Here is a 12,386-nt window from a genome sequence, read left to right as displayed (position 1 = left end):
AGAAGTAGTACTGTTAGTCCCAGAATCTGACTGTTAGAAGTAGTACTGTTAGTCCCAGTGTCTGACTGTTAGAAGTAGTAGTGGTAGTCCCAGTGTCTGCATGTTAGAAGTAGTAGTGGTAGTCCCAGTGTCTGACTGTTAGAAGTAGTAGTGTTAGTCCCAGTGTATGACTGTTAGAAGTAGTAATGTTAGTCCCAGTGTCTGAATGTTAGAAGTAGTAATGTTAGTCCCAGTGTCTGACTGTTAGAAGTAGTAGTGTAATGTCCCAGTGTATGACTGTTAGAAGTAGTAGTGTTAGTCCCAGTGTATGACTGTTAGAAGTAGTAATGTCAGTCCCAGTGTCTGACTGTTAGAAGAAGTAGTGTTAAGTCCCAGTGTATGACTGTTAGAAGTAGTAGTGTTAGTCCCAGTGTCTGAATGTTAGAAATAGTAGTGTTAGTCCCAGTGTATGACTGGTAGAAGTAGTAGTGTTTTTTCCCAGTGTCTGACTGTTAGAAGTAGTACTGTTAGTCCCAGTGTCTGACTGTTAGAAGTAGTACTGTTAGTCCCAGTGTCTGACTGTTAGAAGTAGTAATGTTAGTTGCAGTGTCTGACTGTTAGAAGTAGTAGTGTTAGTCCCAGTGTCTGACTGTTAGAAGTAGTAGTGGTAGTCCCGGTGTGTGACTGTTAGAAGTAGTAGTGTTATGTCCCAATGTCTGACTGTTAGAAGTAGTAGTGTTAGTCCCAGTGTTTGACTGTTAGAAGTAGTAGTGTTATGTCCCAGTGTGTGACTGTTAGAAGTAGTACTGTTAGTCCCAGTGTCTGACTGTTAGAAGTAGTACTTTTAGCCCCAGTGTCTGACTGTTAGAAGTAGTACTGTTAGTCCCAGTGTCTGACTGTTAGAAGTAGTACTGTTAGTCCCAGTGTATGACTGTTAGAAGTAGTAATGTTATTCCCAGCGTCTGAATGTTAGAAGTAGTAGTGGTAGTCCCATGTGTCTGACTGGTAGAAGTAGTAGTGTTAGTCCCAGTGTCTGACTGTTAGAAGTAGTAATGTTAGTCTCAGTGTGTGACTGTTAGAAGTAGTAGTGGTAGTCCCAGTGTCTGACTGTTAGAAGTAGTAGTGTTATGTCCAAGTGTATGACTGTTAGAAGTAGTACTGTTAGTCCCAGTGTCTCACCGTTAGAAGTAGTACTGTTAGTCCCAGTGTCTGACTCTTAGAAGTAGTAGTGTTAGTCCCAGTGTGTGACTGTTGAAGTAGTAGTGTTATGTCCCAGTGTGTGACTGTTAGAAGTAGTAGTGTTAGTCCCAGTGTATGACTGTTAGAAGTAGTACTGTTAGTCCCAGTGTCTGACTGTTAGAAGTAGTACTGTTAGTCGCAGTGTCTGACTGTTAGAAGTAGTACTGTTAGTCCCAGAATCTGACTGTTAGAAGTAGTACTGTTAGTCCCAGTGTTTGACTGTTAGAAGTAGTAGTGGTAGTCCCAGTGTCTGCATGTTAGAAGTAGTAGTGGTAGTCCCAGTGTCTGACTGTTAGAAGTAGTAGTGTTAGTCCCAGTGTATGACTGTTAGAAGTAGTAATGTTAGTCCCAGTGTCTGAATGTTAGAAGTAGTAATGTTAGTCCCAGTGTCTGACTGTTAGAAGTAGTAGTGTAATGTCCCAGTGTATGACTGTTAGAAGTAGTACTGTTAGTCCCAGTGTTTGACTGTTAGAAGTAGTAGTGGTAGTCCCAGTGTCTGCATGTTAGAAGTAGTAGTGGTAGTCCCAGTGTATGACTGTTAGAAGTAGTAATGTCAGTCCCAGTGTCTGACTGTTAGAAGTAGTACTGTTAGTCCCAGAATCTGACTGTTAGAAGTAGTACTGTTAGTCCCAGTGTTTGACTGTTAGAAGTAGTAGTGGTAGTCCCAGTGTCTGCATGTTAGAAGTAGTAGTGGTAGTCCCAGTGTCTGACTGTTAGAAGTAGTAGTGTTAGTCCCAGTGTCTGACTGTTAGAAGTAGTAGTGTTATGTCCCAGTGTACGACTGTTAGAAGTAGTACTGTTAGTCCCAGTGTCTGAATGTTAGAAGTAGTAGTGTTAGTCCCAGTGTATGACTATTAGAAGTAGTAGTGTTATGTCCCAGTGTATGACTGTTAGAAGTAGTAGTGTTAGTCCCAGTGTATGACTGTTAGAAGTAGTAATGTCAGTCCCAGTGTCTGACTGTTAGAAGAAGTAGTGTTAAGTCCCAGTGTATGACTGTTAGAAGTAGTAGTGTTAGTCCCAGTGTCTGACTGTTAGAAATAGTAGTGTTAGTCCCAGTGTATGACTGGTAGAAGTAGTAGTGTTTTGTCCCAGTGTCTGACTGTTAGAAGTAGTAGTGTTAGTCCCAGTGTCTGACTGTTAGAAGTAGTACTGTTAGTCCCAGTGGCTGAATGTTAGAAGTAGTAGTGTTAGTCCCAGTGTATGACTATTAGAAGTAGTAGTGTTATGTCCCAGTGTATGACTGTTAGAAGTAGTAGTGTTAGTCCCAGTGTATGACTGTTAGAAGTAGTAATGTCAGTCCCAGTGTCTGACTGTTAGAAGAAGTAGTGTTAAGTCCCAGTGTATGACTGTTAGAAGTAGTAGTGTTAGTCCCAGTGTCTGACTGTTAGAAATAGTAGTGTTAGTCCCAGTGTATGACTGGTAGAAGTAGTAGTGTTTTGTCCCAGTGTCTGACTGTTAGAAGTAGTAGTGTTAGTCCCAGTGTCTGACTGTTAGAAGTAGTACTGTTAGTCCCAGTGTCTGACTGTTAGAAGTAGTAATGTTAGTTGCAGTGTCTGACTGTTAGAAGTAGTAGTGTTAGTCCCAGTGTCTGACTGTTAGAAGTAGTATGGTAGTCCCGGTGTGTGACTGTTAGAAGTAGTAGTGTTATGTCCCAATGTCTGACTGTTAGAAGTAGTAGTGTTAGTCCCAGTGTTTGACTGTTAGAAGTAGTAGTGTTATGTCCCAGTGTCTGACTGTTAGAAGTAGTAATGGTAGTCCCAGTGTGTGACTGTTAGAAGTAGTAGTGTTAGTCCCAGTATATGACTGTTAGAAGTAGTGGTGGTAGTCCCAGTGTGTGACTGTTAGAAGTAGTAGTGTTAGTCCCAGTGTCTGAATGTTAGAAGTAGTAGTGTTAGTTCCAGTGTATGAATGTTAGAAGTAGTAGTGTTAGTCCCAGTGTATGATTGTTAGAAGTAGTAATGTAAGTCCCAGAGTCTGAATGTTAGAAGTAGTAGTGGTAGTCCCAGTGTCTGACTGTTAGAAGTAGTAATGCTAGTCCCAGTGTGTGACTGTTAGAAGTAGTAGTGGTAGTCCCAGTGTGTTGCTGTTAGAAGTAGTGTTAGTCCCAGTGTCTGACTGTTAGAAGTAGTAGTAGTAGTCCCAGTGTGTGACTGTTAGAAGTAGTAGTGTTAGTTCCAGTGTCTGACTGTTAGACGTAGTTCTGTTAGTCCCAGTGTCTGACTGTTAGAAGTAGTACTGTTAGTCGCAGTGTCTGACTGTTAGAAGTAGTACTGTTAGTCCCAGAATCTGACTGTTAGAAGTAGTACTGTTAGTCCCAGTGTCTGACTGTTAGAAGTAGTAATGGTAGTCCCAGTGTCTGCATGTTAGAAGTAGTAGTGGTAGTCCCAGTGTCTGACTGTTAGAAGTAGTAGTGTTAGTCCCAGTGTATGACTGTTAGAAGTAGTAATGTTAGTCCCAGTGTCTGAATGTTAGAAGTAGTAATGTTAGTCCCAGTGTCTGACTGTTAGAAGTAGTAGTGTAATGTCCCAGTGTACGACTGTTCGAAGTAGTACTGTTAGTCCCAGTGTCTGAATGTTAGAAGTAGTAATGTCAGTCCCAGTGTATGACTGTTAGAAGTAGTAGTGTTATGTCCCAGTGTATGACTGTTAGAAGTAGTAGTGTTAGTCCCAGTGTCTGACTGTTAGAAGTAGTAGTGTTAGTCCCAGTGTCTGACTGTTAGAAGTAGTACTGTTAGTCCCAGTGTCTGACTGTTAGAAGTAGTACTGTTAGTCGCAGTGTCTGACTGTTAGAAGTAGTAGTGTTAGTCCCAGTGTCTGACTGTTAGAAGTAGTAGTGGTAGTCCCGGTGTGTGACTGTAGAAGTAGTAGTGTTATGTCCCAATGTCTGACTGTTAGAAGTAGTAGTGTTAGTCCCAGTGTTTTACTGTTAGAAGTAGTAGTGTTATGTCCCAGTGTCTGACTGTTAGAAGTAGTAGTGTTAGTCCCAGTGTATGACTGTTAGAAGTAGTAATGGTAGTCCCAGTGTGTGACTGTTAGAAGTAGTAGTGTTAGTCCCAGTTTATGACTGTTAGAAGTAGTGGTGGTAGTCCCAGTGTGTGACTGTTAGAAGTAGTAGTGTTAGTCCCAGTGTCTGAATGTTAGAAGTAGTAGTGTTAGTCCCAGTGTATGATTGTTAGAAGTAGTAATGTAAGTCCCAGAGTCTGAATGTTAGAAGTAGTAGTGTTAGTCCCAGTGTATGACTGTTAGAAGTAGTAGTGGTAGTCCCAGTGTCTGACTGTTAGAATTAGTAATGCTAGTCCCAGTGTGTGACTGTTAGAAGTAGTAGTGGTAGTCCCAGTGTGTTGCTTTTAGAAGTAGTAGTGGTAGTCCCAGTGTCTGACTGTTAAACGTAGTACTGTTAGTCCCAGTGTCTGACTGTTAGAAGTAGTACTGTTAGTCGCAGTGTCTGACTGTTAGAAGTAGTACTGTTAGTCCCAGAATCTGACTGTTAGAAGTAGTACTGATAGTCCCAGTGTCTGACTGTTAAAAGTAGTAGTGGTAGTCCCAGTGTCTGCATGTTAGAAGTAGTAGTGGTAGTCCCAGTGTCTGACTGTTAGAAGTAGTAGTGTTAGTCCCAGTGTATGACTGTTAGAAGTAGTAATGTTAGTCCCAGTGTCTGAATGTTAGAAGTAGTAATGTTAGTCCCAGTGTCTGACTGTTAGAAGTAGTAGTGTAATGTCCCAGTGTATGACTGTTAGAAGTAGTACTGTTAGTAGTAGTGTCTGACTGTTAGAAGTAGTACTGTTAGTCCCAGTGTCTGACTGTTAGAAGTAGTAGTGGTAGTCCCAGTGTCTGCATGTTAGAAGTAGTAGTGGTAGTCCCAGTGTCTGACTGTTAGAAGTAGTAGTGTTAGTCCCAGTGTATGACTGTTAGAAGTAGTAATGTTAGTCCCAGTGTCTGAATGTTAGAAGTAGTAATGTTAGTCCCAGTGTCTGACTGTTAGAAGTAGTAGTGTAATGTCCCAGTGTATGACTGTTAGAAGTAGTAGTGTTAGTCCCAGTGTATGACTGTTAGAAGTAGTAATGTCAGTCCCAGTGTCTGACTGTTAGAAGAAGTAGTGTTAAGTCCCAGTGTATGACTGTTAGAAGTAGTAGTGTTAGTCCCAGTGTCTGAATGTTAGAAATAGTAGTGTTAGTCCCAGTGTATGACTGGTAGAAGTAGTAGTGTTTTTTCCCAGTGTCTGACTGTTAGAAGTAGTACTGTTAGTCCCAGTGTCTGACTGTTAGAAGTAGTACTGTTAGTCCCAGTGTCTGACTGTTAGAAGTAGTAATGTTAGTTGCAGTGTCTGACTGTTAGAAGTAGTAGTGTTAGTCCCAGTGTCTGACTGTTAGAAGTAGTAGTGGTAGTCCCGGTGTGTGACTGTTAGAAGTAGTAGTGTTATGTCCCAATGTCTGACTGTTAGAAGTAGTAGTGTTAGTCCCAGTGTTTGACTGTTAGAAGTAGTAGTGTTATGTCCCAGTGTGTGACTGTTAGAAGTAGTACTGTTAGTCCCAGTGTCTGACTGTTAGAAGTAGTACTTTTAGCCCCAGTGTCTGACTGTTAGAAGTAGTACTGTTAGTCCCAGTGTCTGACTGTTAGAAGTAGTACTGTTAGTCCCAGTGTATGACTGTTAGAAGTAGTAATGTTATTCCCAGCGTCTGAATGTTAGAAGTAGTAGTGGTAGTCCCATGTGTCTGACTGGTAGAAGTAGTAGTGTTAGTCCCAGTGTCTGACTGTTAGAAGTAGTAATGTTAGTCTCAGTGTGTGACTGTTAGAAGTAGTAGTGGTAGTCCCAGTGTCTGACTGTTAGAAGTAGTAGTGTTATGTCCAAGTGTATGACTGTTAGAAGTAGTACTGTTAGTCCCAGTGTCTCACCGTTAGAAGTAGTACTGTTAGTCCCAGTGTCTGACTCTTAGAAGTAGTAGTGTTAGTCCCAGTGTGTGACTGTTGAAGTAGTAGTGTTATGTCCCAGTGTGTGACTGTTAGAAGTAGTAGTGTTAGTCCCAGTGTATGACTGTTAGAAGTAGTACTGTTAGTCCCAGTGTCTGACTGTTAGAAGTAGTACTGTTAGTCGCAGTGTCTGACTGTTAGAAGTAGTACTGTTAGTCCCAGAATCTGACTGTTAGAAGTAGTACTGTTAGTCCCAGTGTTTGACTGTTAGAAGTAGTAGTGGTAGTCCCAGTGTCTGCATGTTAGAAGTAGTAGTGGTAGTCCCAGTGTCTGACTGTTAGAAGTAGTAGTGTTAGTCCCAGTGTATGACTGTTAGAAGTAGTAATGTTAGTCCCAGTGTCTGAATGTTAGAAGTAGTAATGTTAGTCCCAGTGTCTGACTGTTAGAAGTAGTAGTGTAATGTCCCAGTGTATGACTGTTAGAAGTAGTACTGTTAGTCCCAGTGTTTGACTGTTAGAAGTAGTAGTGGTAGTCCCAGTGTCTGCATGTTAGAAGTAGTAGTGGTAGTCCCAGTGTATGACTGTTAGAAGTAGTAATGTCAGTCCCAGTGTCTGACTGTTAGAAGTAGTACTGTTAGTCCCAGAATCTGACTGTTAGAAGTAGTACTGTTAGTCCCAGTGTTTGACTGTTAGAAGTAGTAGTGGTAGTCCCAGTGTCTGCATGTTAGAAGTAGTAGTGGTAGTCCCAGTGTCTGACTGTTAGAAGTAGTAGTGTTAGTCCCAGTGTCTGACTGTTAGAAGTAGTAGTGTTATGTCCCAGTGTACGACTGTTAGAAGTAGTACTGTTAGTCCCAGTGTCTGAATGTTAGAAGTAGTAGTGTTAGTCCCAGTGTATGACTATTAGAAGTAGTAGTGTTATGTCCCAGTGTATGACTGTTAGAAGTAGTAGTGTTAGTCCCAGTGTATGACTGTTAGAAGTAGTAATGTCAGTCCCAGTGTCTGACTGTTAGAAGAAGTAGTGTTAAGTCCCAGTGTATGACTGTTAGAAGTAGTAGTGTTAGTCCCAGTGTCTGACTGTTAGAAATAGTAGTGTTAGTCCCAGTGTATGACTGGTAGAAGTAGTAGTGTTTTGTCCCAGTGTCTGACTGTTAGAAGTAGTAGTGTTAGTCCCAGTGTCTGACTGTTAGAAGTAGTACTGTTAGTCCCAGTGGCTGAATGTTAGAAGTAGTAGTGTTAGTCCCAGTGTATGACTATTAGAAGTAGTAGTGTTATGTCCCAGTGTATGACTGTTAGAAGTAGTAGTGTTAGTCCCAGTGTATGACTGTTAGAAGTAGTAATGTCAGTCCCAGTGTCTGACTGTTAGAAGAAGTAGTGTTAAGTCCCAGTGTATGACTGTTAGAAGTAGTAGTGTTAGTCCCAGTGTCTGACTGTTAGAAATAGTAGTGTTAGTCCCAGTGTATGACTGGTAGAAGTAGTAGTGTTTTGTCCCAGTGTCTGACTGTTAGAAGTAGTAGTGTTAGTCCCAGTGTCTGACTGTTAGAAGTAGTACTGTTAGTCCCAGTGTCTGACTGTTAGAAGTAGTAATGTTAGTTGCAGTGTCTGACTGTTAGAAGTAGTAGTGTTAGTCCCAGTGTCTGACTGTTAGAAGTAGTATGGTAGTCCCGGTGTGTGACTGTTAGAAGTAGTAGTGTTATGTCCCAATGTCTGACTGTTAGAAGTAGTAGTGTTAGTCCCAGTGTTTGACTGTTAGAAGTAGTAGTGTTATGTCCCAGTGTCTGACTGTTAGAAGTAGTAATGGTAGTCCCAGTGTGTGACTGTTAGAAGTAGTAGTGTTAGTCCCAGTATATGACTGTTAGAAGTAGTGGTGGTAGTCCCAGTGTGTGACTGTTAGAAGTAGTAGTGTTAGTCCCAGTGTCTGAATGTTAGAAGTAGTAGTGTTAGTTCCAGTGTATGAATGTTAGAAGTAGTAGTGTTAGTCCCAGTGTATGATTGTTAGAAGTAGTAATGTAAGTCCCAGAGTCTGAATGTTAGAAGTAGTAGTGGTAGTCCCAGTGTCTGACTGTTAGAAGTAGTAATGCTAGTCCCAGTGTGTGACTGTTAGAAGTAGTAGTGGTAGTCCCAGTGTGTTGCTGTTAGAAGTAGTGTTAGTCCCAGTGTCTGACTGTTAGAAGTAGTAGTAGTAGTCCCAGTGTGTGACTGTTAGAAGTAGTAGTGTTAGTTCCAGTGTCTGACTGTTAGACGTAGTTCTGTTAGTCCCAGTGTCTGACTGTTAGAAGTAGTACTGTTAGTCGCAGTGTCTGACTGTTAGAAGTAGTACTGTTAGTCCCAGAATCTGACTGTTAGAAGTAGTACTGTTAGTCCCAGTGTCTGACTGTTAGAAGTAGTAATGGTAGTCCCAGTGTCTGCATGTTAGAAGTAGTAGTGGTAGTCCCAGTGTCTGACTGTTAGAAGTAGTAGTGTTAGTCCCAGTGTATGACTGTTAGAAGTAGTAATGTTAGTCCCAGTGTCTGAATGTTAGAAGTAGTAATGTTAGTCCCAGTGTCTGACTGTTAGAAGTAGTAGTGTAATGTCCCAGTGTACGACTGTTCGAAGTAGTACTGTTAGTCCCAGTGTCTGAATGTTAGAAGTAGTAATGTCAGTCCCAGTGTATGACTGTTAGAAGTAGTAGTGTTATGTCCCAGTGTATGACTGTTAGAAGTAGTAGTGTTAGTCCCAGTGTCTGACTGTTAGAAGTAGTAGTGTTAGTCCCAGTGTCTGACTGTTAGAAGTAGTACTGTTAGTCCCAGTGTCTGACTGTTAGAAGTAGTACTGTTAGTCGCAGTGTCTGACTGTTAGAAGTAGTAGTGTTAGTCCCAGTGTCTGACTGTTAGAAGTAGTAGTGGTAGTCCCGGTGTGTGACTGTAGAAGTAGTAGTGTTATGTCCCAATGTCTGACTGTTAGAAGTAGTAGTGTTAGTCCCAGTGTTTTACTGTTAGAAGTAGTAGTGTTATGTCCCAGTGTCTGACTGTTAGAAGTAGTAGTGTTAGTCCCAGTGTATGACTGTTAGAAGTAGTAATGGTAGTCCCAGTGTGTGACTGTTAGAAGTAGTAGTGTTAGTCCCAGTTTATGACTGTTAGAAGTAGTGGTGGTAGTCCCAGTGTGTGACTGTTAGAAGTAGTAGTGTTAGTCCCAGTGTCTGAATGTTAGAAGTAGTAGTGTTAGTCCCAGTGTATGATTGTTAGAAGTAGTAATGTAAGTCCCAGAGTCTGAATGTTAGAAGTAGTAGTGTTAGTCCCAGTGTATGACTGTTAGAAGTAGTAGTGGTAGTCCCAGTGTCTGACTGTTAGAATTAGTAATGCTAGTCCCAGTGTGTGACTGTTAGAAGTAGTAGTGGTAGTCCCAGTGTGTTGCTTTTAGAAGTAGTAGTGGTAGTCCCAGTGTCTGACTGTTAAACGTAGTACTGTTAGTCCCAGTGTCTGACTGTTAGAAGTAGTACTGTTAGTCGCAGTGTCTGACTGTTAGAAGTAGTACTGTTAGTCCCAGAATCTGACTGTTAGAAGTAGTACTGATAGTCCCAGTGTCTGACTGTTAAAAGTAGTAGTGGTAGTCCCAGTGTCTGCATGTTAGAAGTAGTAGTGGTAGTCCCAGTGTCTGACTGTTAGAAGTAGTAGTGTTAGTCCCAGTGTATGACTGTTAGAAGTAGTAATGTTAGTCCCAGTGTCTGAATGTTAGAAGTAGTAATGTTAGTCCCAGTGTCTGACTGTTAGAAGTAGTAGTGTAATGTCCCAGTGTATGACTGTTAGAAGTAGTACTGTTAGTAGTAGTGTCTGACTGTTAGAAGTAGTACTGTTAGTCCCAGTGTCTGACTGTTAGAAGTAGTAGTGTTATGTCCCAGTGTCTGACTGTTAGAAGTAGGAGTGTTAGTCCCAGTGTGTTACTGTTAGAAGTAGTAGTGTTAGTCCCAGTGTCTGACTGTTAGAAGTAGTACTGTTAGTCCCTGTGTATGACTGTTAGAAGTAGTAATGGTAGTCCCAGTGTGTGACTGTTAGAAGAAGTAGTGTTAGTCCCAGTGTCTGACTGTTAGAAGTAGTACTGTTAGTCCCAGTGTATGACTGTTAGAAGTAGTAATGTTAGTCCAAGTGTATGACTGTTAGAAGTAGTAGTGTTTTGTCCCAGTGTACGACTCTTATAAGTAGTACTGTTAGTCCCAGTGTCTGACTGTTAGAAGTTGCAGTGCTAGTCCCAGTGTATGACTGTTAGAAGTAGTAGTGTTAGTCCCAGTGTATGATTGTTAGAAGTAGTAATGTTAGTCCAGTGTCTGACTGTTAGAAGTAGTAATGGTAGTCCCAGTGTGTGACTGTTAGAAGTAGTACTGTTAGTCACAGTGTCTGACTGTCAGAAGTATCACTGTTAGTCCCAGTGTCTGACTGTTAGAAGTAGTACTGTTAGTCCCAGTGTGTGATTGTTAGAAGTAGTAATGTTATTCCCAGTGTCTGAATGTTAGAAGTAGTAGTGGTAGTCCCAGTGTCTGACTGTTAGAAGTAGTAGTGTTAGTCCCAGTGTCTGACTGGTAGAAGTAGTAGTGTTTTGTCCCAGTGTCTGACAGTTAGAAATAGTAGTGTTAGTCCCAGTGTCTGACTGTTAGAAGTAGTACTGTTAGTCCCAGTGTCTGACTGTTAGAAGTAGTACTGTTAGTCCCAGTATCTGACTTTTAGAAGTAGTACTGTTAGTAGTAGTGTCTGACTGTTAGAAGTAGTACTGTTAGTCCTAGTGTCTGACTGTTAGAAGTAGTACTGTTAGTCCCAGAATCTGACTGTTAGAAGTAGTGCTGTTAGTCCCAGTGTCTGACTGTTAGAAGTAGTAGTGGTAGTCCCAGTGTCTGACTGTTAGAAGTAGTAGTGTTATGTCCCAGTGTCTGACTGTTAGAAGTAGGAGTGTTAGTCCCAGTGTGTTACTGTTAGAAGTAGTAGTGTTAGTCCCAGTGTCTGACTGTTAGAAGTAGTACTGTTAGTCCCTGTGTATGACTGTTAGAAGTAGTAATGGTAGTCCCAGTGTGTGACTGTTAGAAGAAGTAGTGTTAGTCCCAGTGTCTGACTGTTAGAAGTAGTACTGTTAGTCCCAGTGTATGACTGTTAGAAGTAGTAATGTTAGTCCAAGTGTATGACTGTTAGAAGTAGTAGTGTTTTGTCCCAGTGTACGACTCTTATAAGTAGTACTGTTAGTCCCAGTGTCTGACTGTTAGAAGTTGCAGTGCTAGTCCCAGTGTATGACTGTTAGAAGTAGTAGTGTTAGTCCCAGTGTATGATTGTTAGAAGTAGTAATGTTAGTCCAGTGTCTGACTGTTAGAAGTAGTAATGGTAGTCCCAGTGTGTGACTGTTAGAAGTAGTACTGTTAGTCACAGTGTCTGACTGTCAGAAGTATCACTGTTAGTCCCAGTGTCTGACTGTTAGAAGTAGTACTGTTAGTCCCAGTGTGTGATTGTTAGAAGTAGTAATGTTATTCCCAGTGTCTGAATGTTAGAAGTAGTAGTGGTAGTCCCAGTGTCTGACTGTTAGAAGTAGTAGTGTTAGTCCCAGTGTCTGACTGGTAGAAGTAGTACTGTTAGTCCCAGTGTCTGACTGTTAGAAGTAGTACTGTTAGTCCCAGTATCTGACTTTTAGAAGTAGTACTGTTAGTAGTAGTGTCTGACTGTTAGAAGTAGTACTGTTAGTCCTAGTGTCTGACTGTTAGAAGTAGTACTGTTAGTCCCAGAATCTGACTGTTAGAAGTAGTGCTGTTAGTCCCAGTGTCTGACTGTTAGAAGTAGTAGTGGTAGTCCCGGTGAGTGACTGTTAGAAGTAGTAGTGTTATGTCCCAGTGTCTGACTGTTAGAAGTAGGAGTGTTAGTCCCAGTGTGTGACTGTTAGAAGTAGTAGTGTTAGTCCCAGTGTCTGACTGTTAGAAGTAGTACTGTTAGTCCCTGTGTATGACTGTTAGAAGTAGTAATGGTTGTCCCAGTGTGTGACTGTTAGAAGTAGTAGTGTTAGTCCCAGTGTCTGACTGTTAGAAGTAGTACTGTTAGTCCCAGTGTATGACTGTTAGAAGTAGTAATGTTAGTCCCAGTGTATGACTGTTAGAAGTAGTAGTGTCTTGTCCCAGTGTACGACTCTTATAAGTAGTACTGTTAGTCCCAGTGTCTGAATGTTAGAAGTAGCAGTGTTAGTCCCAGTTTATGACTGTTAGAAGTAGTAGTGTTAGTCCCAGTGTATGATTGTTAGAAGTAGTAATGTTAGTCCCAGCGTC

The 12,386-nt window shown here is 41.4% G+C and overlaps 1 protein-coding gene across 8 annotated transcripts in view; it reads right to left on the bottom strand.

The window, feature by feature from the left end:
- LOC110532462 (calmodulin-binding transcription activator 1) overlaps positions 1 to 12,386 on the bottom strand; it is a 616,618-nt gene that overhangs the window by 307,881 nt on the left and 296,351 nt on the right. The gene's annotated exons all lie outside the window — the stretch shown is intronic.

The sequence above is a fragment of the Oncorhynchus mykiss genome, chromosome 9 (assembly GCF_013265735.2).
Source record: "Oncorhynchus mykiss isolate Arlee chromosome 9, USDA_OmykA_1.1, whole genome shotgun sequence".
Lineage (NCBI taxonomy): Eukaryota > Metazoa > Chordata > Actinopteri > Salmoniformes > Salmonidae > Oncorhynchus > Oncorhynchus mykiss.
The sequence above is the reverse complement of the archived record's forward strand: the minus strand, read 5'-3'. Positions and strand labels throughout refer to the sequence as shown.